We start from the raw sequence: 25,306 nt of genomic DNA, 5'->3' as shown, positions 1-25,306 counted from the left end.
GAGGTGACTTGCTCTTCCTTGCCTTCCACCTTGATTATGAGGGTTCCCAGCCACATGGAACTGTAAGTACAATTAAACCTCTTTCTTTTGTAAATTGCCCAGTCTCACATATGTCTTTTTCATCAGTGTGAAAACAGACTAATACAAATCCTCTCCTCTAATTTTTTTTGATGCATTGTCTTCCCAAGATGTTTCTCTGTAAAAACACTTTGATTAATTCACTGATAAAAGTATAAAATTTAAGCTCTGCTATGGTCTAAATGTGTCAATTTTGTGTCTCCCCAAAATTAATATGTTGAAACTGAATCCCCAATGTGGTAGTATTAAGAAGTGGGGCCTTTGGGAGCCCTCATGAATGGGATGAATGCCCTTATAAAAGAGGCCTAGGAACTTGTTTTCTTCTTCTACCATGTGAGGATGCCATAAGAAGGCACCCGTTTTGAAGCTGAGAGAGAACCCTCACCAGACAGTGAATATGCTGGCACTTTGATCTTTGACTTCCCAGCCTTTAGAACCATGAGCAACGTATTTATGTGGTTTATAAATTACATACTCTCAAATTTTTTTTTGTAGCAACCATGGACTAAGACAGAAATTGGTACCAAGAAATGAGGTGTTGCTGTATCATACCCAAAAATGTGGAAGCAACTTTGGAATTGGGTAATGAATAGAGACCAGAAGAGTTTGGAAGTTCATGCTAAAAAAACCTAAAATGCTGTAAATAGTGCATTAAGGATGGTTCTGATAACAGCTTGGAAGAAGAGAGCTTTAGAGCAGCCTCAATATTCTTAGAGATTATCTAAGTAGCTGTAATCAAAAGGTTGATAGAAATACAGATGGTAAAGACCATTCTGGTGAGGTCCAGATGTAAATAAGGAACATGCTATTGATAACTGGAGGAAAGGCCATCCTTGTTTTAAAGTGGCAAATAACTTGGCTGAGTTGTGTGAATCCTAATGCATTTTGGAAGATAGACTTTCTGAGTGATGAAATAGATATTTGGTAAAAGAAATATTTTAGCAAAGTGTTGAAGGTATGGCATAACATTTCTTTTCTATTTACAGTAAAAATTAGGAGAGAGAAATGAATTAAAGATAGAATTTATAATCAGAAAGGAAGCAGAACTTAAATACTTGGAAAATTCTCATCCTGACTATATTGTAACAAATAGGAATGCATGTTTATGACTGTCTTCATCTTTTTGTATGGCTATAAGAAAATACCTGAGTCTTGGTAGCTTAAAAAGAAAAAAAAATTATTTTCTCATAGCTCTGAAGACTAGGGTGCCCAGGATTGAGGCACTAACAGGTTCAGCATCTGGTGAAAGCTTGTTCCTCACCATCTAGGTGTTCTTACATGGCAGAAGATCAGAAGAGCTAAAAAAGGACTGAAGCTGGTTTCCTCTGTCCTTTTTATAAGGCACTAATCCATTTCCCCAAAGGTCCCACCTCTTTAATACTATTACCAAAATGCTGGGCATTTGGTCTAGGTCTGGTTGCTCACTGCACAGAAAGCCAATCACTGAGACAATAAGTATTGCCAGAGAAGAAGGCCTTATTATATTATGAGTGATGTCAGCTGGAGGGATGGGAGCCAAACCTCAAACCCATCTCCCTTTCAACTGACTAAAATTGGGGGTTTATATAGTGGGGAAGGAGAGTAGTTACGTGCAGGAAAATAGGAATTATTGAGGGATAAGGACACAATCATGATGAATGAGGGGCCTTGTGTCTCATTGTCTAGATGCAGTCTTCTGGTGAGTTTCAGTTCCTTGATATTATCCAGGAGGCCTGAGGTTTCTTGAGAAAGGAACTCAGATAAGACAAATGTAAGTTTCCAGCTTTAAGACTGGGACAGTCAACTCTATGTTTATTCAAAAACTGTAACCATCAGTTCTTTGGGGAAGTTGAGCCAATTTCCATATTACTATAATGGGGATTACTTTTCAATTTAAATTTGGAGAGGTCATACATTCAAACCATAATAGGGACCAAGAACACCAAGAGTGTGGATAAGAAGATCAGTATAGATTGGCCCTGTGCTGTTCATCAAGACAATGGAAGTGTGACCCTAAAGGAATTTTGGAGATAATTGGGGCTGCCACTCCCATCACAGGTCAGAGTGCCAGTTGGTTGAGGGCAGAATGACTTCAAGGAAGGGGTCTATGAGACATTGGGTCTTACTGCCCAGCACCACTTCAAGGCTCTGCTGCATGCATTCCAGTGCAGTACTCCTTGGCCCCCCACCAGGTTCAGCTCCAGCAGGCCTGGTGCAGTTATGGCTGCTCCTCCAGAGGGCATAGACAGTAAACTTTAGTGGCATCTACATGGTGCCATATCCACTGGTGCTCAGAGTGCATGAGCTGTTGGATAATGGCTGCCTCCACCTAGATTTTATAGGGTGCCCCATAGAGCCTCCTGGTTCAGGCAGACAACTGCCATAGGAGTAGGGCAACCACAGAAAGCCCTCACTAGCGTATTGTCTAGTGGAGCCATAGAAGCAGGGTCATCCCCAAGACACCAGAATAAGAATGGTAAAGACACCAGAGTGCAACTCCAGCCTGGGAGAGCTATAGGCAGGTGACATCAACCCACGAAAGCTGCAGTGAGGGCTGTGCTCAGCAAAGCCATGGAGATGGGGCTGCCTGGAGCTTTGGGGGCCCAACCACCCCCTCCCAGAAGGCAGGACATAGAATCAAAGAAGATTATTCCTCAGGCTTAAGATTTAATGTTGTTTTCCTTTTGGATTTTGGATTTACTTGGGATTTGTTACCTCTTTCTTTCCTATTTTTTTTCCTTTGTAACGAGAATATCAATCCTATGCCTATGATATTTTGGAGACACATAGTTGTTTGATTTCACAGATTCACCTGGAGAGCAATTTGCCTTAGGATGAACTGTACCTTGAGTTTTACCCATGTCTGATTTAGACGATATTTAGATGAGACACTGAGCTTTTGACTTTTGAGTTGATGCTGAAATAAATTAAGACTTTTGGGGATACTGGGGTGGAATGAGTGTATTTTGCATGTGAGAAGGACATCAATTTGGGGGCATCAGGATCAGAATACTATGGACTGAATGTTTGTGTCCCTTCCAAAATTCATGTGTTGAAACTTAATCCCCATTGTGGTAGAATTAAGAGATGGGGTCTTTGGGAGATGATTAGGTTATGAGGGCTCCACCCTCATCATAGGATTAGTGCTCTTATAAAAGAGGCCTGAGGGAGCTTGTTTGCCCTTCTTGCCATATGAGGACACAGTGAGAAGGCGCCATCTATGAGGTGGGGAGACAGCCTTCACCAGACACTGAATCTGTTGGTATCCTGATCTTGTACTTCCCATCCTCCAAAACTGTAAGCAATAAATTTGTTTTTTATAAATGATACAGTCTAAGATATTTTGTTATAGCAGCTTAAAGGGATGAAGACAAGTTTCTTTGCTTGGATTCAAAGCCTTCCACAATCTGGTTCTTATCTGTCTTCCCACAATTTTCTCTCTTTTTTTTTTAAGTCTTCAACTTCTCAGGAAGCAGGTTGATTAGAAGTCACAGTTATACATATTTTTTGACAAATCTACTGTTGTAGAAGAGTAGATATTTGGATGTAATAATTATTTGAAGACAAAAATAACCAATGAATGTTCTCAGATTTTTGCATCCCTTAATCTTAAAAAGCATGGTGTTAGTTTTCCTTGCATAGTTTCTTTGCCTTTCTTGGCCCCTGAGGAGTGTTCTGCTATTGTCAGGCCAGATTTTGGGGGGTTTTGATACAGAATAAGAAAGATAGGTGGAAAGTACAGAATAACTGGAATGCTCAGTCCTGATGTAGATGAGGTTTTTGTTTGTTTATTTTGTTTTTAAGAAAGTTTTGAGGAGAATGGTACCAGACAAGTTCCAACATTTGAAGAAAATAAACGGGAGAAAAAAAAATGAAAGTTTTAAAAAACATTAACTGTGGGCTATGCATTTTCTTCAAACACAGTCCAAAATAGCTGAGCAATTTTGATATTACTCAGGTTGCTGAACAGTATTTGGCCGACTGTGCACTGCTGAGGCTGAATCACATGTCCTGGTGTCAGTAGGCTTACACAGATGATAGTGAAGTTCTGGAAACCAAGTGAACATTGAGTAAAATTTGAATTTAAAGGTACTGACACCTGTCTTTTCCCAGTCTCATTTCTGAGACTAAAATTTTGGTTGTAGTTAAAGTTCTCTCAAAGTCATCTGTCAAGACTCAGCTTCATGATTGTCTTCTCTGTAAAATCTTTTCCTGATATTTCTTTTTTCACCAGTAGAACTGACTCTCTATCTTTTGGGTCTCACTTCTCCCTCATACGGATTTCTCTCGTTACCCCTGTAGCACTTGACTGAATTTATTTGTTTGTCTCTCTAACTGATTGTGAGTTCTTTGAGGACAGGAGCCATCTATCTTTGTAGCCCCAAGGCCTGGCATTGCACCTGGCACATAGTAGGGACTTTAATGGACATTTGTTGAACAAACAGCTGCTTAGTCAGTGTATTTATTATTTCTCCTCATTTCATCCTGTGTCTACATACTGCTGTGTTTTTCAAAATGTTTCTTTTCAGTAGGAAGAACCTTGTAAAATATCCCATAAAATATCCCAGCAGGTTCCCTGCCAGCCCCAGAATTTGCACTTGTAGATTGTGTAGTAAGAAGAGCTGAGACAGGAACAACAGAAAAAAAAATCCCACAGGAGAGTGTAAGTTATTGTGAATATTTTAATTTCTGTGTTAGGTAGTGAGATCACTGGCGTTTATTATATTTTAAACAAGCAAGCAAGCAAATAAATAAATAAATAAGAGCCATGTATGGACTAATGATGAAAGTGTACCATAAATCAAGGGTATGGTTACCCTAATTCTATGAACTTGAAGTAAATAATATCTGGACATTGCAGTACAATGGAGAAAAGAACCAGTAATGCACCTGGTACATTTGTCTCCTCTTGCATGTCTCCTTGCTGCTTTCTCAATGCTGACTTCACTTGTGGGACAGTCATAAATAATAGTGTATAATGTTTTGAAAGTTTCAGGCCTACGTGCCTATATAGAAAAGATATTCAAAGTTTATATTGAGGATTTCTCAGTAATGACTTCCTGCAGCTGGTCATCAAGTTTTAGGTGCTTACGAATAATCTGGGGTATCTTGTTAATTTACCATTTTGAATTTCTGAACCCGTCTCTCAGTGATTCACTAGGTTTAATTGTATGACCCAAGAATCTAATTTTAAATAATCCACTTTTGGGATTTTTTGATGCAGGTGATTTAAGAAAAATATGTCATGATGTGATGTTGGTTAGACTCTTTTGGGGATATCAAGTTGAGCTACAGATGTCTCGGTAGTGTAGAGATGTACAAAGACTCTGAAGATGCTCTCAATAAGAGCCTCAGAAATGGTTAGAGTAATGGAAGGATTGATCTGAGGCATTTACTAGGTTTAAAGGATCTAAATGTGCTTAATCCTTAAAGCCTAGCTCAGCAACAATTGATGGGAGATGTGGTAATGCTCTACAAATATTTGAACGGCATAAACATCAAAGATGGAGAGAAATTATTTGGCTTGTTAGAAGACAGTAATGATTAAGAGTAACTAAAAATGACTTCTAGGGTGAATCTAGGATTAGCCTACTGAAAGTAAAGTGATTAGGTTTCAGGGTACTCTTAACAGAAGTGATAAATCAATACAGATGAAGGTAGAAAAAAAATTGATCCACAAATGAGTTGACTTCACTTATACTTCAAACCTGAGGAATGATTGCCCCCAAATTTCTTTTATTCTCTATTTTCTTTCTGCAGCACCCCAGGACCTCTCTCCCATGTGTTCTCATAATTGGCCTTGGTAGGTTTTCATTGGCCCTCTTGTCTTTTCTCTGGGGATATCACAATGCTGGCCAATCTTGATTCTCCAAACTGGCAGCGGCTGGTCTCCCTTCTTTTCCTTCATTCAACAAATATTTGTTAAATTTACTAATAAGTATCTTTTAAATATTTCTTAAGGTACTAGTCTAGGCTCTATGTAACAAAACAGAGGCTCGCTCCTCATGAAGTTTATTTTCTGGGAGATTACTGATGGTACCCCACTGGCCATGTTCTAACTGGAATTGATTGAATTCTCATCAGTTCTGTCCCACCAGGGAGAACCCAATAGTACCTGGCTGTGAGCTAACCTAGAAGACAGGTAGCTGGGAGAAATGCAATTATAATAGAACCCAGCAAGAGCCTGGTCCCAATACTTCTTTCCAAACCTACCTGACTCACTTCTTTCACTGCCTTATCTTATTAACTCAGCTGAATTTGCACCATTTACTACAGCAAACACTCCCTTTGTTCTGCATTGCATCACCGTCAGAGAAGTCTTCCAAGCAGGCAAGCTGGGGCCTTTCCCCCAATACTGTGTTTTGCGTGCAGCCCTCATAGGTGACAGTTGAATAGACAGAGACTAAGAGATGACTGTCAGGTAAAGTAAAAAGAAAAAGAAAATACACGTACAATTGGCGAACTTAGTACCATGTCTCCTCCCTGGCCCCCCAAAAGGACTGTTCTTTCTCTCTTGTGGCTTCCCTTTCTTTACATCTTACACTGCAAGTTGCTCTTTTGTGATTTGCTTTTTTAAGGCTGATGTTCACTTAAAAACACACAAACAAAAAAACATGTAAATTTCATCCATATACAAATGTTTCAAGGAGGGACAGTAGGATAAGTGAAGATTAGGATTGGGAGGGGTGGCTGACTACACCACACAAATACACACTCAGAACCATCCTGTGATTTATCCCATTTCCTCCACTTCTTGGGTTCTGCCTGTGTTCTTCTCATGTCATGGCTTCTGTCCTGTTACCCTGGATCCCAGGTAGACCTAGAGCTTGAGGGCAGAGACAGAGTCTTTTCTTCTTTGGTAATTCCTTGCTAGGAAAACATTGCAGGCCCTGATGCTTTCCGTATACTATTTCCTTTAATTTCACTATAAGTGCATGCAACCTCCATCCCCTCAACTCCCACAGCTAGGCAAGAATGTGGACTGCACCACTTACAGGCTTGCCACCTCCTATCTCTGGATATTTTTAATTTCCACAGGGAGACAGCATAATTGAGCCACAATTTTTGGACTTCAGGATTTTTGAAGAAGCTTTTTTCAAAAATATTTTCTGGGTTGAACTTAGAACTCTGATCATCTTGATTGAATGAAAGGACTCAGCTGCCCTCTGTGAAAAGTACACATGCAGATGTTTCAGAGTGATTAATGATTCCGGAGATCCTTCCCAGGGTCATCTTCTCTAAGTATTATTATAAACTAGATGGGAGAGATTAGCTATAGTACTAAATGCAGACAAGAGAAAAGTCTAGAACAGGGCTGTTCATTATGGGAGCCACGAACCAGCCATATGTGGCTATCAAGACTTGAAATTTAGCTCTCTGAATTGAGATGTGCTGTAAGTATAAATTATACAGGAGATTAAAAAAACCCAAGAGAAAAATATGTAAAATAACTCATCATACATTTTTATAGTAGTTTCATGTTGAAATAATATTTTGGATACATTGGGTTAAAATGTATTGGTAAAATTAAGCTCATTTCTTTTTACTTTTAAAAAATGTGGCTATCAGAAAATTAAAAATTACGTACATGCTAGCATATATTTTTATTGGGTAGTGCTGGTTTAGAAAAAAGGTATCTAGGAATATACGCTTCTAATTAAGTTCACCTTACTTTTCTGTAACGCCTTTATTTGTGTTTTTTCTGGTACTTCTTATATCTACCATTTAAACTAGCTTAGAATTAAACTGCCACCTTTGCTTTAAAAACATCTGGCATGTAACACCCAGGCGTAATTATTTTTCTGCTACAACCATGTTGCTATAGGAGCAAAGTTATGGTGTAATAAAGAACAACTTGAGCTGATAACTTGTATATGAAAATAGTTACATCTTCATTGTGGAAGCCACGAGGCACCCATGCTGTTTCATTGCACACACAAATCCCTTTTATAATGATGCTTTTTCATTCATTTGGCATGCTTTTATTATTATTAATACAACAGCAAAAACTCCATATATATCAGGGTAAAAGCATCTATTTTGGATAATCAAACCTATAAATCTTGTGACTGCTCAGATATAGCCAATTAACTCCCCTTCCCCAGAACTGCAGTATAACATATGGTGCAAAAAGCGTGGTCACATACTTCTTGCAGTGCTTTTGACTGAGTGACATAGTCACAAGAACCATGGAAACTAGTGAGGAGGTACAAATGTTTCAGTTGCCCAAAACACTCATTTTAAACCTTAATAAGAAATGTTTCTATTCTTTAAAAATTTGACGTCTTTATTAACGATGTCAAAAGTGCTCATTAGTACTTTAGCAGAATCCTTCATTGTGCATTAGCAGAGTCCTTCTTTATACCTCTGAGGCGCCATTGTTTGATAACAGAAGAGTTTTAAAAAAATAAACCAGAGGTAATACTTTATAAAGAACTCTAGTCACTTTCCATATCTATTCTCGGATATTGTTTTGTTTCTTTGCCTATTGCAGCAAGCCATCATTGTTGTTGTGTGCGTGTGTGTGTGTGTGTGTGTGTGTGAGAGAGAGAGAGAGAGAGAGAGAGACAGAGAGAGAGAGAGAGAGGAGGGAGACAGAGAAGCAATCTACATGAAATGCCATGCAGTCAATAGGCAAAGTGGGATTGACATGAGTGATAATCTTTTATTTTCATTCACTTTTAAAAAATCTTCCTATGAAAATTCCTGAAAATGTTTAATAGCTTGATTGCTGCTACCTAAATATTTTTTGAATTAACTAGTTATATCACTAAGGCAAAATATATGCTTTGAAATTTCAGAAGTCAGGAAGTCACATTTCATGATCATATGAATTCTGGCTTGATTGTGTGTATATCCCCTGAGCACAATCTCTTTTGGACATCTGGGATTTTGGTTTTGTTGAATTAAAATTGCCCCATGATTCTAATGTGTTTTTAGACAGTGGTTGCTTCTTAATTATTTTGAGCTTAAAATGGTAAACTTATGAAGTGCTTAGATATGGTTTAAAAACCTGAGCAAAAATATACTGAGAAAAATTTCATATTTGTACACTTCTCATTCAATATTGTTTCTTGCCTCCAAATCGCTTCCGTAAAATATTGCAGATTTCAGTTTCTGTTTGAGTTGTTCATCATTCCTTCAAACTATAGCTGACCTTTCCATAAATTTGTTTTTGGATAAAAACGATGACCTAGAAGATATTTCACCAAGTGAACCCCTGCCAAAACCTGATAAGTGGGGTCCAAAATACCCAGTCCTATAAAATGCAAGCTCACAATTTTACGAGGTTAATGGAATGGGGTGGGGGTGAGCCTGTTCAGCTATCTGCCACAGTTCTGGGGTTTGTCTGAGGATCCCAGTCAGCCTCCATCCCAGTTGCAGTGTAACGTCACCTGGTGTTGGTTGTCCTTTCTGATTTAAGTGCCATTGACATTGATCCAGCTTCCCAGGGAAGGTTGGGAATTCTAGGACGGTAGCAGCAAGTCCATGAATCTCCTGGTTAATTTGTGCCCACTTCATTGGCCTTACTTGGGGGAAACTGAGCCAGGAAAACTCTGGAGACCAGGGACCCACTCTTTTCCCCTGTACCTCCCAAGAAGAGTTTTGTTTTGTATTTTTTGCCACTTCCACCAAGCTTTGCCTTTCCCTTCACATTTCACTTCATGCCTTACCTCCCATATAAAAACTTTAACCCCACCAGATCTGAAAACATGATTAGATAGAAGGAAGGAGTCAATCACATTGTATACAAATTTTGTTTCTGTGGGTTCTGTTTGCATGGGGTTTTGCTGCAATTTTCTTGTATTCAACCAAGTATCATTAGAAATGAATTTGGCAAAAACTGTACCCCCCATGAACATGACTAGTTATAGATCTTAGTTCTCATATAGTTTCTGCCAATGCTTGCAGATGATTATTAAATATGTAGATTTTACTTATTTTCAAATTTTGGTTTATTTAGCTGAGGAATCTTAACTTCATCATTAGGACATGTAGGTGGGGTATTTTACTAAAATTAGAGAAGAGGTAAATTTTATTTTTATTTATTGTTTTGTACCCCAAATTAACTGTTTGAAAAAAACCTTAGCTTTTGATTGATCAGAAAGGAATTTGAAACAATGTATTTGCAGATAACACATAGAATAATATCTGCTTTTCAAATTTATTAGGTAAATCTCATGGGAAAGAGCTCTTGAAATACCCATAGCATTTGATTTGAAGCAATTGTACTGCTTTACAGTCTCATCTCCCCTATGATAATATAAAAATTATCACTAATCACAGATTAATTTATCTTTGCATACCTCACAGTGACCAAGTAGGCATTTAATAAATATTAAAAAAGAAAGAACGTGCATTACACATGTGCTTTTAAAATGTTCTGCAAATTAAAAAAAAGCCAAGCCACACCATTAACAATAATCATAGCTTCTCTGTCTCCTCCAGTCTATGTGTATAAGCAACTAGGAATGTAGGTGGCTAAAACATTATACAATTGTGCATAGCACACATGCTTCACCAATGTCCAAAATACTTTTCAATCTCCTTTGTCATTCAACTTATTTTAATATCCCGTCTAGGTACTGGAGATTGAAATCAGTTGGTTTTTTGGTTCTGTAAAAGAAATGGCACAATAGCCACAGACTTGATAAGCTTTCATTCCAGATGAATGATCTTGTCTAGAAAGACAGCTTTTTCTGAAAGCAGGTTCACCCAACTCTCCATAATAAAAACCTCCTATACTCCAACTGGAACTTTGGAAAATTTTCAGGAAAATTCGGACACCTTGAGGTGCTGTGGAAAGGTCACTTTATGTAGCAGGACATTTTAGGTATGGGGGTTATTGTTGCATAGCATGAAACAAAAAAGCAGGAGGGAGTGACTTTGTTCAGCATTTTCTACCAAAAAGATCTAGGCTTTCATCACACAGTGGTCAACAAGCAGAATCTTCTCTTAGAGCAAATACAATTGTCTCTCCATGTCCCAATTGTATGACAGTCATGAATTTAGTTCTGTGCCTGGAGAGTAATGGAACTTGAGAGTGATGGAATCAATATGCTTCTGGGTTGAGCAGAGGGATGCTTTGGGAAGAGTTTAGATGAAAACGTGGCCTCTAAGCCTCGGTCCAGAGATGGACTTCAGAAGATCTCTAAATCCATCCAAATCTCATACACAATTGTGGATGCACATATATGTATTTTTTTTTTTTTTTGGCAGAGTACACAGCTTTCATTACATTCTTAAAGGAATTCAAAGCTCCTACAAGAATTAGAACCTCTAATTCAGAGTACTCAGAAGTTACATTCTAATGGTTGTTTGAAAAATTTAAGAGACGGTGTCCCTAGGATTTCTTACAGATGATTGTAACAAATGTCAGGTGGATATTTGTGACTAATCTGAAAAAAGGTAACGTCAGGACCTCTGTGAACAGTCGTCTTCCTTAGAGTAGTGTGGGGATGACCGTCACATGGAGCCTTAAGAGGCAGATGTGCTAGAGAGTCAAGTTGAGAGTGAAGAGACAGGGCATTTATAAGGAGGGTTAATAAAATGGAATCCAGCCAGAGGATCACAAGTAGGATGGTAGTGGGTCTAGAAATTATAGAACAGAATAAACATAAAAAAGCTGAGAACATTTAGAGACAAGAAGGCTTTGTCCTGGGGAGGGGCACCCATGATAACCACCTTTAGATACCATGCGGAAGACAAACTGGTTTTGTTTTTATTCTGAGTGTCTTGTTTTTAGTATGAGTGTCTAGAGAGACAGAACCAGGTAGCATCAGGAGCAGCTCTGGTCTGGTTGGTCATAGCTGTAATGCCAAGGCTCTTAGAAGGCATTCCTCTAAAAGCTGATCTGGAGACAATGGTTTGAGTGAGGTCGTTTATTTAGGAGATGATCCCAGGACACACCATGAGGCAAGAGAGAAAAGTCAACAAAGGGTTGTGGGAAATGGGCTCAATTGCACGTGGACCTCCTGAGAGACTGTGTAGCGCAAACTTCAGAGCTCCCCTGAGGGCCGAGGAAGCTGGCATGGTTAGCCACTGACTCCTGCCCCTCATTTGCTGGAAGTCACTCTTGGGTGGCCCAGCCTGTCCTGAGTCCAGACTGAGCTTGCTGCCGCAGCCTGAGAACACCCTCAGCTAGGAATGTAGGAAGCTGTAGGCCTGCATGGAGACTGTTTACAGGGGATCTCTGGGATGGGCTGAGGTCATCTGGGTGCTAACATCCTCTGTGAAACCAGGCTGGCACTCTTACATGCTCACTTGCCTTCTGCTTCTGCATGGATGTGAGGCAGGAGAGCTGTCACTGCAGCTAACAGAGGCAGAATGCATCTCAGGGGCATGGCACATTGAGTCTTGCCTTGGATCTCAGGATTTGCGGCAGGTGGGGTGACACCCTCAGGGGATGCCAAAACCAAGATGGTAAATGGAGGCAGTGATTTTTCTTTCAGCTCACAGCTACCATACTGCTCACGGGTCCAGCACAGGGCTGGTGGCCAGAGGCTGACTGCCGGGCAATGGCATCCTGACATCTCCCATACATCCCCCTCAGGTTGTGCTTTTGTGACATAGCTCTCTTTCCTTTTTCTGTCGATGTGTCCACGATGTTCCCTTTAACCAGATTCCCTGTGTTACCAGGGAGAGAGAGAACAAAGAACAGGTAGTAAGGATAGAGGCTGTTTTGTGATTTACCACTGGGCCTGTGTCTGCCCTGCTGGGCTTAGCCCTGCCTGTGCTGTGTTCTCTGAATTGGACTGAATTGAATTTTATTCAGGTAGTTCCAGACAAGAAAGCAGGCATATGCTCAGCTGGATTCTGGCTTATCCATGCAGCAGGTCAGCTACCAGAGTTTACTCAAGCTCTTTAATAAATTTATACTAACTCTCTTGCCCCCTAAAATTTGGACTAGAAATCAAACTAGATTAAAGTGGGCATTGTCAGCAATTTTCATTTTATTGTTGTTTTGGGTTAAACGTGTAAGGCAAATCAAATCACTGGAACTGGTTTTGCTGGTTTCAGTTACCATGTTTCATCGTAACTAGCATTTATACTTTTTCCCTTTTCCCGCTCATTCTGTCTCTCTTCATTCACTTTCCTTCATTCCGTTCTTAATTTAGTGATTATTTCAAATAACATACTAAGAAAAAGTGCTGACACATAAAGCTGGAATCCCATGTCTGCCTCTTTTCCCCCACCAAAAAATTAGGCTGTTCAATTCTTTTTAAAAATATAACTTCTAGCCATTCAGCCTTCAGACATAATAATATAAATCTATTTCTTAACCCAATTTTAATTCAGTTGCACAGTGCATAGTGGAATGAGCTTGGAAACCAGACAAAAATTAGAGTAATAAAAGCAGACAATGCCTTTGCCTATGTATTATGCCTTATAAATTTCAGGTTCTCTGACTGGCTTCATTTTAACTAGCTGAGAAAAATATAATCCGCCAAAGATGGTTACCAGTGTTCAAAGTCAACTGAAACCGAGGCAGTGTTCAGTAATTACAGCCTTCCAGTTTCTAGGAGACTCCGTCCCCACCAGACCTGCCGTCTCATGTTCCCATTTGTAACATTGTTCATTATATTCAACCTGCTGCCATCACTCTGGAGCTTTCAAAGGCATTCTGGGGACTATCTTGCTGTAGGACATGGATAATGAAATAGTTATATGTGACTTGTATTATAATCGTCTCACCTAACCCCCCATTTAGCTTGAAAAGTAGACTTAATAAAAGCAGGAGTGAAAGGCACTTTATGTTTTTAATAAGGAGTCTCATATGGTATTACCTGCTGTTTTTCATTGTGTGTCTCATCTCATGGTTTTCCTTTGAGATACATGACAGAAGAAAGCCAAGCACATTTCTTAATCTTAAAACACTTTAAGAATCTATTGCAGTAATCTACCAAAACTGATCAATAACTTCAAGCTAACAGGGCTGATTTCCAAAGTACATATGTGTACTTATAGAGACAGGCAGATCTGTTCACTGGCAAGTAAATGCCGTCTTATGTCCAAGAAACTAGAGGATTCTACTGTATAATAATTTAATGTTCTGTTTGCAAAAGGTAATTATAAAACTCTCATTCCATCTCCTGCTCTGATGGGCTCAGGATGAATATAAACTGGATTAAGAGGAAATGGATAAGACGTTCTGTATTGCTGAACTCTGCCTGGTGTCATGATATGCAAACAGTGAGCAGAGTGCTGAAACTACTAAATACACACTGAAGAGATGACAGGGCTCAAATGCGAGAATGCCTGGATCTGCCAGAGAAAAGGCCTCCTAAAAATAGTGCTAACAATTTACAGAAGAGAAAATCTGACTGTGGTGTAAAAATCTTTGAAGGCAGAGCTGCTTGGAGCTGGATGCTATAAACATATTCATGATGATATGTTTGGAGAGGCATCTATTTTCTATGCATTAATTCTCAAATGAGGAAGGGAAAGAACATCTATGGACCTGTAATATGTGCTGAAAAAAGACTGGACTAGGAATCTGGTGGCCTTATTTCTAGATGAGGATTTACCACTAATTAGCTCTGTAACCTTTAGTAAGGTGCAATACCTCGTTAGGCATGCTCTATAAAATAGGTCTACTAAACTGAGTGTGGCCTCCAGGTGCTAAAAGATCAGGGCAGGTTGAATATTCATGATTTCCCCAAATTCTAGCCTGGTTATAATGCAAATTTTTTTAAATTTTAGGGACTACATAAAAAAAATGCACCTCCCTTTTTTTAAGGTTATTAGATATTTTTAAATAAAAAAGTAACGCATGTTCATTATAACAAGTCAAATAACACAAATATTGAAAGAAAAAGATTCAAAATTAAAAATCTCTCTTCAATCTTCCTCTAAAACTGTGTCTGGAATTGGTTCCTTCTGATGGGTTCTTGGTCTCGCTGACTTCAAGAATGAAGCCGTGGACCCTCGTGGTGGGTGTTACAGCTCTTAAAGATGGTGTGTCCGGAGACTGTTCCTTCAGATGTTCAAATGCGTCCAGAGTTTCTTCCTTCCGGTGGGTTCATGGTCTCTCTGACTTCAGGAGTGAAGCTGCAGAGCTTCGCAGTGAGTGTTACAGCTCATAAAGGTTGTGCAGACCCTAAAGAGTGAGTTGCAGCAAGATTTATTGTGAAGAACGAAACAACAAACCCGCCGCGAAAGGGGACCCAAGCCAGTTGCGGCTGCTGGCTTGGGCGGCCAGCTTTTATTCCCTTATTTGTCCCCGCCCACATCCTGCCGATTGGTCCATTTTACAGAGTGCTGATTGGTCTGTTTTTAAAGAGTGCTGATTGGTGCGTTTACAAACCTTTAGCTAGACACAGAGTGCTGATTGGTGCATTTTTACAGAGTGCTGAGTGATGCGTTTTTACAGAGTGTTTATTGGTGTGTTTTTACAGAGTGCTGATTGGTGCATTTACAATCCTTTAGCTAGACACAGAGTGCTGATTGGTGCATTTACAATCCTTTAGCTAGACAGAAAAGTTCTCCAAGTCCCCACTTGACCCAGAAAGTCCAGCTGGCTTCACCTCTCAAAACCACTCCACCTGAGGTAATCAGCAATGCTATATGTTATTACATTGTTTTCATTATACTTTTAATATATGGTTATATATAAATTGTTCTTTAAGCAAGTTCCTTCATAAAAATGGCATCATTTTTCATTTAATGATGTACCATGGATAGGCAAACCATGGTTCATGGGCTGACTCTGGCCATGCTAAATGTGTTGTCTATGACTGTTTTCACACTACAAAGGCAGAGTTAAGTAGTTGCAACAGACACATTTTAGTTATAAAGCCAAAAATATTTAATATCTGGTCCTTTAGAGAAAAAATTCGCCATCCTTTCAACATGTGTAGCTTTGTCTCATTGTTTTTAAAAAGTTGCATAATATTCCATAGAATGTATATGCACCATTGATTCAACTCTATTGGCTCAGGTAGTTGAAAAGCCAAGAGGAATGTAAGCTTCAGATACTGTCAGATTCAGAAACAGAAATGATGTTCTCAGGAGCCTGTCTACATTTGAGTCTTGGTTCAGCATTTGTCTCTGTATGCTTAATTCTCAAGCAGTCTTTCCTCTTTGACAAAACAGTCATCATCAGTTCCAGTCTTAAATCTCATTTTACAGTGTTAAGAAAGCTGTTCTTTCCCAGTTGTTTTTTCTGAGATACTGGGTATGATTTTTGCTGGCCTGGTTGCCCATCCCTGAACCAGTCACTGTACCAGGGCGTCAGTACTCTATCTGCCAAGTTTAGGCCACATGCTCCCCTCTGGACTCTGGAGCATGAGGCCACCCTTACCAAAACATTTGGATTGAAAGTATGAAAGTGTGATTACCCAAGGATAATTGCCGAGCAGTTATTAAAAGAGGAGACAAATACTAAGAGCTTGAGACAACTAATGTCTACCATAAACTCATATTTTCCTCAAGTAGTTTGCTGGGATAGATATTTGTCTTCTTAGAACTTCTGTAAGTATGGTTGGTACACTTCTCAAAAAGTTTCTTGTAGTTGATCACAGTTCATCTCATCAGCAATTCTTAAGTACTGGTTATTAAAGCAAATTTTAAAAAATTGATTTGGTATTTGAAAAATATCTTACTGTTTAAATTTGCATTCTAATGACCACTAGTGAGATTGAATATCTTTTCATAACTTTATCTTTTATTATATGCATTTATTCTTTTTTTTTTTTTTTTGAGACAGAGTCTTGCTCTGTCATCAGGCTGGAGTGCAGTGGCATGATCTTGGCTTACTGCAACCTCCACCTCCTGCCTCAGCCTTCTGAGTAGCTGGGATTACAGGTGCACGGCCACCACACTCAACTCATTTTTTTGTATTTTTAGTAGAGATGGGGTTTCACCATATTGGCCAGGATGGTCTCAATCTCCCGACCTCATGATCCGCCTGCCTTGCCCTCCCAAAGTGCTGGGATTACAGGCGTGAGCCACCACACCCGGCTGTGCATTTATTCTTATATGAAATATCACAATATCATTTACACATTTTTCTATTGTGTTGCTTATCTTCTTACATTTGTAGGAGCTCTGAGTACGTTAAGCATACTAATCTTTTGTCTAGTTTATATGTTGCAAATCTTTTTTGCATCAGTTGCTTAGTTGGCCTTACTTATTATATCATGCTATATTTTTTAAAAGTATGTGTTAAGCTCTGTGAAGAAGTCCATTCCAAATGTAGAAATAAATCACAATTTCACTGATCTGAGAGCACTGAGTGAAAGCGTTATTGAAAGTTATGTTCATCTCTATGTTTAAAATGCTCATATTCAGAAATTACATGATTCAGGGTGTGTAAATAGAACACCTCCTGGCTTCTCTATTGCTATATGTTGTTCAAGGAGAGATGGGAGCTCGAACACACAGAAACCCAGTCCCCTTCATCCACAAGCCGTCATCTGTCACTGAAGCAGCTCAGCTCCACCACTTTGGTCAAGCACAGAAACCAATATCCAGCAATCCTACTCCTGGCTATAGATCCAAGCAAACTGAAACTAGGATCTTGCAGAGATATCAACACTCCCATGTTCATTGTAGCAGTATTCATAATAGCCAAGATATGGACACTACCCAAACACTCATTGACATATGAATACAGAAAATGCAGTGAATACATACAGTGGAATATTACCCAGTCTTAAAAAAGAAATCTATTTATGACAATGTAGATGGGACTGGATGACATTGTGATAAGTGAAATAATCCTGTCACAAAAGGACAAATACTGCAGGATCCCATATATATGAGGTATCTAAAATAGTCAAGCTCACAAAAGCAGAAACTAGAGTAATGGTTGCCAGGGGCTCAATGGGTATAAAGTTATATTTGTACAAGTTGAGTAAGTTCTAGATATCTGCTGTACAACACAGTGCCTATAGTTAATAATACAGTGCTATATACTTAAAATTTTATTAAGAGATTAGAGCTTATGTTAAGTGTTCTTACAAACAAGCAAGCAAACAAATATAAAACAAAACCATAAAATAGCCAAGGGACACAAGGAACATTTTGGAAGTAATGAGTATGTTTATTACCCTGATTATGGTGATGATATCAAGAGGATACATGTATGTCCAAGCTCATCAAACTTTATAAATTATGTACAGATTTTTTTGGGTGTATCAATTATACCGCAATAAAGCTGAAAAAAACATAAAGGGTTGTTTTGCCTAAAAATAAAAACCCTGGATACAACAGCTCTTATTCAGATAATCTGTCTACAGAAATTACTTCTAATTATGCAACATTTTTGCTTTATCATAGTATGACACTTTTATTAAACTTATTTTTTCATATAATTATAAAAAAGAAAAATTGTAATAGAGAATCTTATATGTGTTCATGCATATGAGTGGAATGGCTTTAAATAATAATATGAAAGGGAAGAATAAAGCATTTCTATGTACAGAGTAGTTTGTAGTAAAACATGATTTATTTAAGTCGAGATTGAACAACTGACATAATTGCACAGCAAACTGACAGAAAAAAGGGATTTGTTTTTGTTCTCTTTTTAAAGTTCTAAATATCAAGAATCTTAAAGACATTTTGATTAGCCAATATAGTAATTTTGATTATAATCTTTTATTTTAAATTATGATTGCTTAGAGGTGAGGCACTGAATTGTTTTTTTTTAAAGCAGTGCCTATCTGTAGTTTTAAAAATAAATACATCAAAAATTAAGTTTTGCAACGACCTGTCCCAAATCACAAGCCAGCAAAAGGGAACACGCAGGCTAGCTAGCCAGAGGTCTCTGGATCTGCAGTCAGTTTTTGATTAATTAATCAATTAGTGCCTTCATTGATTCAGTGATATGTATTATGTATTAAGTGGTTTCTGTTACGTAAGGTAATTAGAAATTAATATGTTCTGGCTAATATAGTATTTTATAAAGAAAGAATTATTGTGTAAGATAAACATAGGTCGCCTAGTCTTAAATAATTAGATAATGAAGTTTTAATTGATTTTTTTTTGACATTCTTGTTTAGCAGTTTTGTTTTTTAAAAATTTCATATTTTATTTTAGATTCGGGGGTACATGTGCAAGTTTGTTTCATGGGTATATTGGCTGATGTTGAGGTTTGGGATACAGACGATCCCATCACCCAGGTAGTGAGCATAGTACCCAATAGTTTTTTTTAAATCGTTGTCCCTCTCCCATTGTCTCCTCACTAGTAGTCCCCGGGGTCTACCGGTGAGAACGTGCGGTATTTGGTTTTCTGTTCCTGCGTAATTCCCTTAGGGTAATGGCCTCCAGCTGCATGCATGTAGATGACTAAATTTTAAATTCTCAATATTGGATAAAGGTGAATCTATTTTGCATGATTCATACCTCAGGGTCTCATGGTGTCTGCTGCCTCAGTCATCATAAGCATGAGTGTCCACATTTAGTGTACTTACTGCAAATGATGGTTCATAGAGGATTCTGGACATTAGGATGTTGAAACAAGTTTAATTAATCCTCTGCCAAAATACATTCCTCCAACTCACAACTTAGTGATTGAGGAATAATAATAACAAATATATGAGAACACACACACACGCGTAACTTAATTCATCAATCCTCTCAACTATCCACTAGGTTAACACTGATTTTCCCCTTTTATACATAGAGAAATGGAAGAACAGATAGGTTAAGTGCCTTGTCTAAGGACAGCAAGCTAGCAAACGGAATAGCAGGATTCAAACCCAGGCTGCCCAGCTCCAGGGCTATTCTAATTTACACATCCGACTGCCATACAAGTTATTGACAGCTAGTCTGGAGGTGGGGTCTTGCACTTGGTGCTTTTAGAAATATTTCCTCCCTCCTTCAAGCACTCATTTGTTTTAGTCTCTTGTGGCAGTGACCACATTTACCTCTACCACTGCCCTACTTTACAGATTGTGTGGATTGGAATATCACAACTGGTTGCTGTAGACACTGCTGCTCCTGACTTGCTAAACTGTTGGCAGCCTTCACTCTCATGTTTAGTTCCACCTGTTTTCTTATTCTGTTCACAGTGGGAATGAAAACAGCTGAGATTCTATTTTTGTTTATTAATTGGTCCCATTACTCAGAAGCCTTTTTTAAATAGAGATCCCTCCTTTTCCAAGTTTAGCAATCTGTTCATTTCTTTATTAGTCCAACCCTTAATCATCTTCAGCGTTCACCTCCCAACTCCTTCCAACATCTCTATATTCCTGTGGAGCTCAGGATGAATGAATATTCAAACAGGGGTCTGATTGTATAGAAAATGGGAAAGGACTTCTGGCCCTCATGTACTATGTGATTCTTTGCAGTATCCAGGTTTCCAGTTTACATTCTTTCCCTGCCTCAGTCCTCTGTATCTATGACATTTTACTCATCAGCAACACTTTAATAATGAAATTATGCAAAATGCGCTGCATGGGCAGAGAGGTTGCTCTGCTCCTCTATTCCCAGCACATACCAAATACAAACACTGCCCAGATTATACTTTCAATTGTGTTAAGGAGGTTTTCAACAGAATACAATTTAGAAGAATTATTGGAACCGTAACTATTCTAAAGTCACAACTGGGACGTTGGTGAATTCAGAGTCTCTGTTAGGATTTTTGACATTTAAAATTTTGAAATAGTCAATTTGAAAAAAAGGCCAAATTCATGTGATTTTGCATAAATTATTTACTTTTATAGCCAATAGCTGTTTAAAGGACTATGGTTTAAACTCGTTTCGTGATTATAAGATTTTGCTGTTAAGTTACTCAGTTAAGTTTTTGGGTTTTTTTTGTTTTTTAGTGGAGGATGGTCCATGGTTTTGTGAAGTTGGTAAGACATAAGAATCTATTTTTGTGTATCTAGGACAAAATAATTAGTTTCAAATCCTGTCAGAAATATTCTCAGTCCAAATAAATCAATGCTTGTCTTAATGAAGGAGATTTTTAACACCAGAGAAAGTTAAGAGTAGAAATGCTTAGAAATTTAGGAGCGGGTATGTAAAATTCTTATACCACAGTTAGATCTATATCTGTGGGTGGCAGAATGTCTTAGTAGAGAGCTAAGAGGCTGTGCAAATTAAGGAGTAGGCATCCGTCCACATAATTTAATATGATTTCCCATTTGTTGTCACTAATTTTTATTAATTATCCTATACTTCATTTAAGAAATGGGAATTATGTATTTTTCTTTTCCTTACAGCCACATCCTTCTTGGTTAAAAGATCTGGAATTTACATCAGGTGTTTTGAGATTAATGAACAGTGCAAGATATATGAATCCTTTAAAAATATTAAAGATAATTTCTTAATAACTACATTGGTTTTTTGACAGCTATTTTATAGATGGCAGAATAGACTGGATTTTTATAGAGGAAAATAATTTAGCATTAAGGACAACTATAATGTTACATGTCTTTAGGACGTTATTTGTTTTGAAAAATTTGCCAGTGCAGTATGAAGATTTAATTAGTTAGATTAAAGCAATTAATCAATTATTTAAGTCTAATTTAAAAATAATACATTGAAACAAAATTAAAATAATGCATAGATATAATTATTTTAAGTATGAAATTCTCCCTCTTTACTCTTGTAGATTTAATTGTCAAAAAGAAAAAAACTCACAGAAAGCAAATTGATAGTATCTATTGTGGGAGAAAATGACTATGCACTATTGGTGAGAGTTTATATGGATGAAACTTTTTTGGAGAAGAATTTAGAAAAAAGTCATCAAAACTTTATTTGTGTTTACCATTTGACCTAGAAATTTCATTACTAAGACTATGTCCTCCAGAAAATTTCAAGGATGTTTATTTCAGCATCATTTGTAATAAAACAAAACTGGAAATGACTGAAATGCCTATCATTAGGAGACTGTTACATGAATTACAATGTGTTCTTATTAAGGAGCTATTATTTGGCTTTTAAAATATGGTAGATCTGTATGTACAGATACGATATATTGTCAAGATACAAAATTCAGAACACTACATTATTCATATAGTATTCTATGATTTTTTTCCTTTTTTACACAACTTTTTGTTTTTCCTTTGAGTTACTAATTGTCTTGCTTGTTTTCTTAATTCTCTTCGTACTTATCACTTATTCAACATTGATGTTTCCCTCAGTTGTCTCAATCTGCTCTCATACATTGAAACACATCAGATACTCTATACATTTCATGTTCTTGGGGACATCTTTCCTGGGGCTTACTGACCTCCTTAAATCTCACCTGGTTGCTGTCTGGTCATTACCTTGGATCTCCATTTACCATTAACCCAAGGGTGCTCTTCCTCTGTCTTTTGAATTGCATCCTCTGTTTCCTGGCCTTATTGTATCGTATTCTTTTCTGGTTTGCTACATCATTTCCATGAAACATCTCCTTGCATAACTTAAGGAGAAAGTAAATGTTTTGAGACCTGTAGCAGATGTTGTTGTTGTCCTCTCAGATTCCTTTGATGCTTAAAATTCTATGTTAGTGGACATGACTACATGCACCTCTGACTCCACATGACAATTTCTCAGGGTTCATACACAGGAGAAGCTCTCAGCCAGTGATGGAACAGTTTTTTCACCCCTTGGCAAAGATAGTTATGATGCATGTTCTATCTGTCTCCTGCAGTTCTTCAGGAGGATTGAATCCCAGTTGTCCATTGAGATGACATATCCAATAAAGCATCCTTTCTTGGGCTCCTTCTCTTCCTGTTCTCAATTCTCCATTCCCCTGCCAGTGCTCCGTGGCAGTTCCCAAATCAACTATTTGCATTAAAGTCCTTGTTTTTGGAGTTGTTTCTGGGGAAACCCAAATTGGAGACACCTTGCATGTCTGAAGGTCTTTAGAGTTGACCCTCATATTTAACTGCTCATTTAGCTGGATATAGAATTCTGAGTTGGAATTAATCATTTGAAATTTGAAGTCATTGCTCTATTATATTCCATCTTCTTTTGTTTTTTGAAAAATTGAGCATCCTTCTGATTCCTGATCCTTTGTATGTAACTGAATGTTTTTTCTCTCTTGAATTTTTATATCTTTGTCTTCATTCCAAAATTTCATAATTATATGCCCCCGTAAGTCCATTAAAAATTGTGGTGGGTACCTGAAAAGCTTTTTTGAGTCTTAAAACTATCACCCTTCAAGTCTGAGATATTTTTTATGATTTTTAAAATAATATTCTCCCCTCCATTTTCTGGGTTTTTCAGAAACCCAGGAGGATAGCCTGAACTACCCTCCAATTTTCTTAATGTTTCCCACTTATTTTCCATTTTTTTACTTTAATTTTTGGAGATTTTCTCAGTATTCCAATTATCCCATTGAATTTGTTATTTCTTCTCCTTTATATTTAATTTCAAAAATTTTTGAACTCTGATTTTTTTCTTTAAAAATTTTTAAATAATATTTGTTCTTATTTCATGTATGATACTTTACATATCTCACTGATATAGATGATAGTTTTCCTTGGAAGTTTTCTTCTTACATAGTCTCTCGCCTCCAAGTAGCTTCCTTCACGTCCCCATCTTTTGTGCTCTGCTTTTTACATTAGGACCTTTCCTCAGTTATCTGATTATCCTTGGTTTTCTCCTTAAATTTAAGAGGAAGGCCCTTAAAAGTTGATTGAAAACTTTGTAGGCATGAACAGAGCTCTCAGCTGTATATTTTGCTGTAGAATCACATGGTCATGATGCTATATAATCTTTGTGTTTACCACTTTAATCATTCATAGAGTAAACATAACATAGTTAATGGTATCTTTACTGATTGATGATTGAGTACACATTTAAAGTTCTGCTACTAGAAATAATTCTTGGATGAATATCTTTTTATATATACTGAATTATTTCTTTAGAAGATAGTTCATTTTCTGAGTTTGATCAGGATGATGCAGTGGGGTTGGAAATGGCTGTTTGGTTCTCTATGATGGTAATATCGTGGTAACATTCTTGCTTCTTCACAGAATAAAACTCTCTGTGAGTCCAGGTCAGTGCAAGTGAGTCTAAGTCTCTATAGACTTTCTCAGATGCAAAGCCCAAATTCATCTTAATTTGTCACATTGCAGTATTCTTTTGTTCAGCTTTAGAGAAGAAGATATTTTGCTAGAGATAATACTTAGAATCCCTAAGAATGTCAGTGATAGATAAATTTAAATGTAGAATTCTAGGGTTCCATGCTACTGGAATTTAAAAATGTGGTGAATGGTAATGGTTATAAACGATATAGGATGAATAGGCATGTAGACATTCACTAGTCAGTTTTACTGTGACAATAATGGCGGGAGTCTGCAAGAAAATTACTCTTGATATATCTGTCTCTAATGAACTGGGCAGGCATTACCAAACCAACCACTCAGCAATGAAACTTTGTGACAATGTAGCTCTGATTTGCCTTTGTTTTATCTTGTTAGCTGAGACAGTTGATAGCAAACATTTGCAAACATGTAAATGGATGGAATTAAAGCAATTCATTTGCACTCGCAGAAAGATTATTTTAACTATTGGTATGGATTGAATTGTTTCTCCCCAAAAAAGATACGTTGGAGTCCCAACCTCCAGTATCTAAGAATGTGACCTTGTTTGTAGATAAAGGTCTTTACAGAAGTAATCAAGTTAAAATGAGCCATTAGGGTGGGCCCTGATCTAACATGACTTGTGTCTTTATAAAGATATAAAGGGGAAATTTGACACAGAGCTAGACACATAGAGGGAAGATGATATGAAAAGACACAGAGAGAAGATGACCATCTACAAACAAAGAGCAGCGGTCTGGGATAGATTCTCCCCTCCCAGTCCTCAGAAAAAGTCAACTCTGATGACACCTTGATTTTGAGCTTCTAGCTTCCATAACTATAAGACAATACATTTCCTTTATTTAAGCTATCAAGTTAGTGGGTTTTTGTTACGGCAGCCCTAGAAAAGTAATGCAAACATTTCCTGTATTCCATTTTGTTAATCCAGCTGTTCATACCAGGGCCTCCAAGTGCTTTTTAACCAGAGCGAAATCTTAGTTTCAGTGGAATGTCAAGTTGACTTATGCTAAATAGATAATAGCTTTCTAAATTCCCAATACCAAGTATTAAGATATTTTAAAATATAACTGTTGCTTTTTTCTCTCATTATTTCTGAATGTGGAAAAAAATAACCTCATTAGAAACGTTGTTTTCAAATATATTAGCAAGCCAATTAAAATATAGGCTTCTGGGTTTTGCCCGGATGGTAGTGATGAAATTAATTATGAGCCCAATGCTCTGTTTTCTGTGAGTTTCCTCTTCTCTTAGACCAAGCTGGCAGG

This window comes from Pongo abelii, chromosome 1, assembly GCF_028885655.2.
Source record: "Pongo abelii isolate AG06213 chromosome 1, NHGRI_mPonAbe1-v2.0_pri, whole genome shotgun sequence".
Taxonomy (NCBI): Eukaryota; Metazoa; Chordata; class Mammalia; order Primates; family Hominidae; genus Pongo; species Pongo abelii.
Note: the sequence above shows the minus strand (reverse complement) of the source record.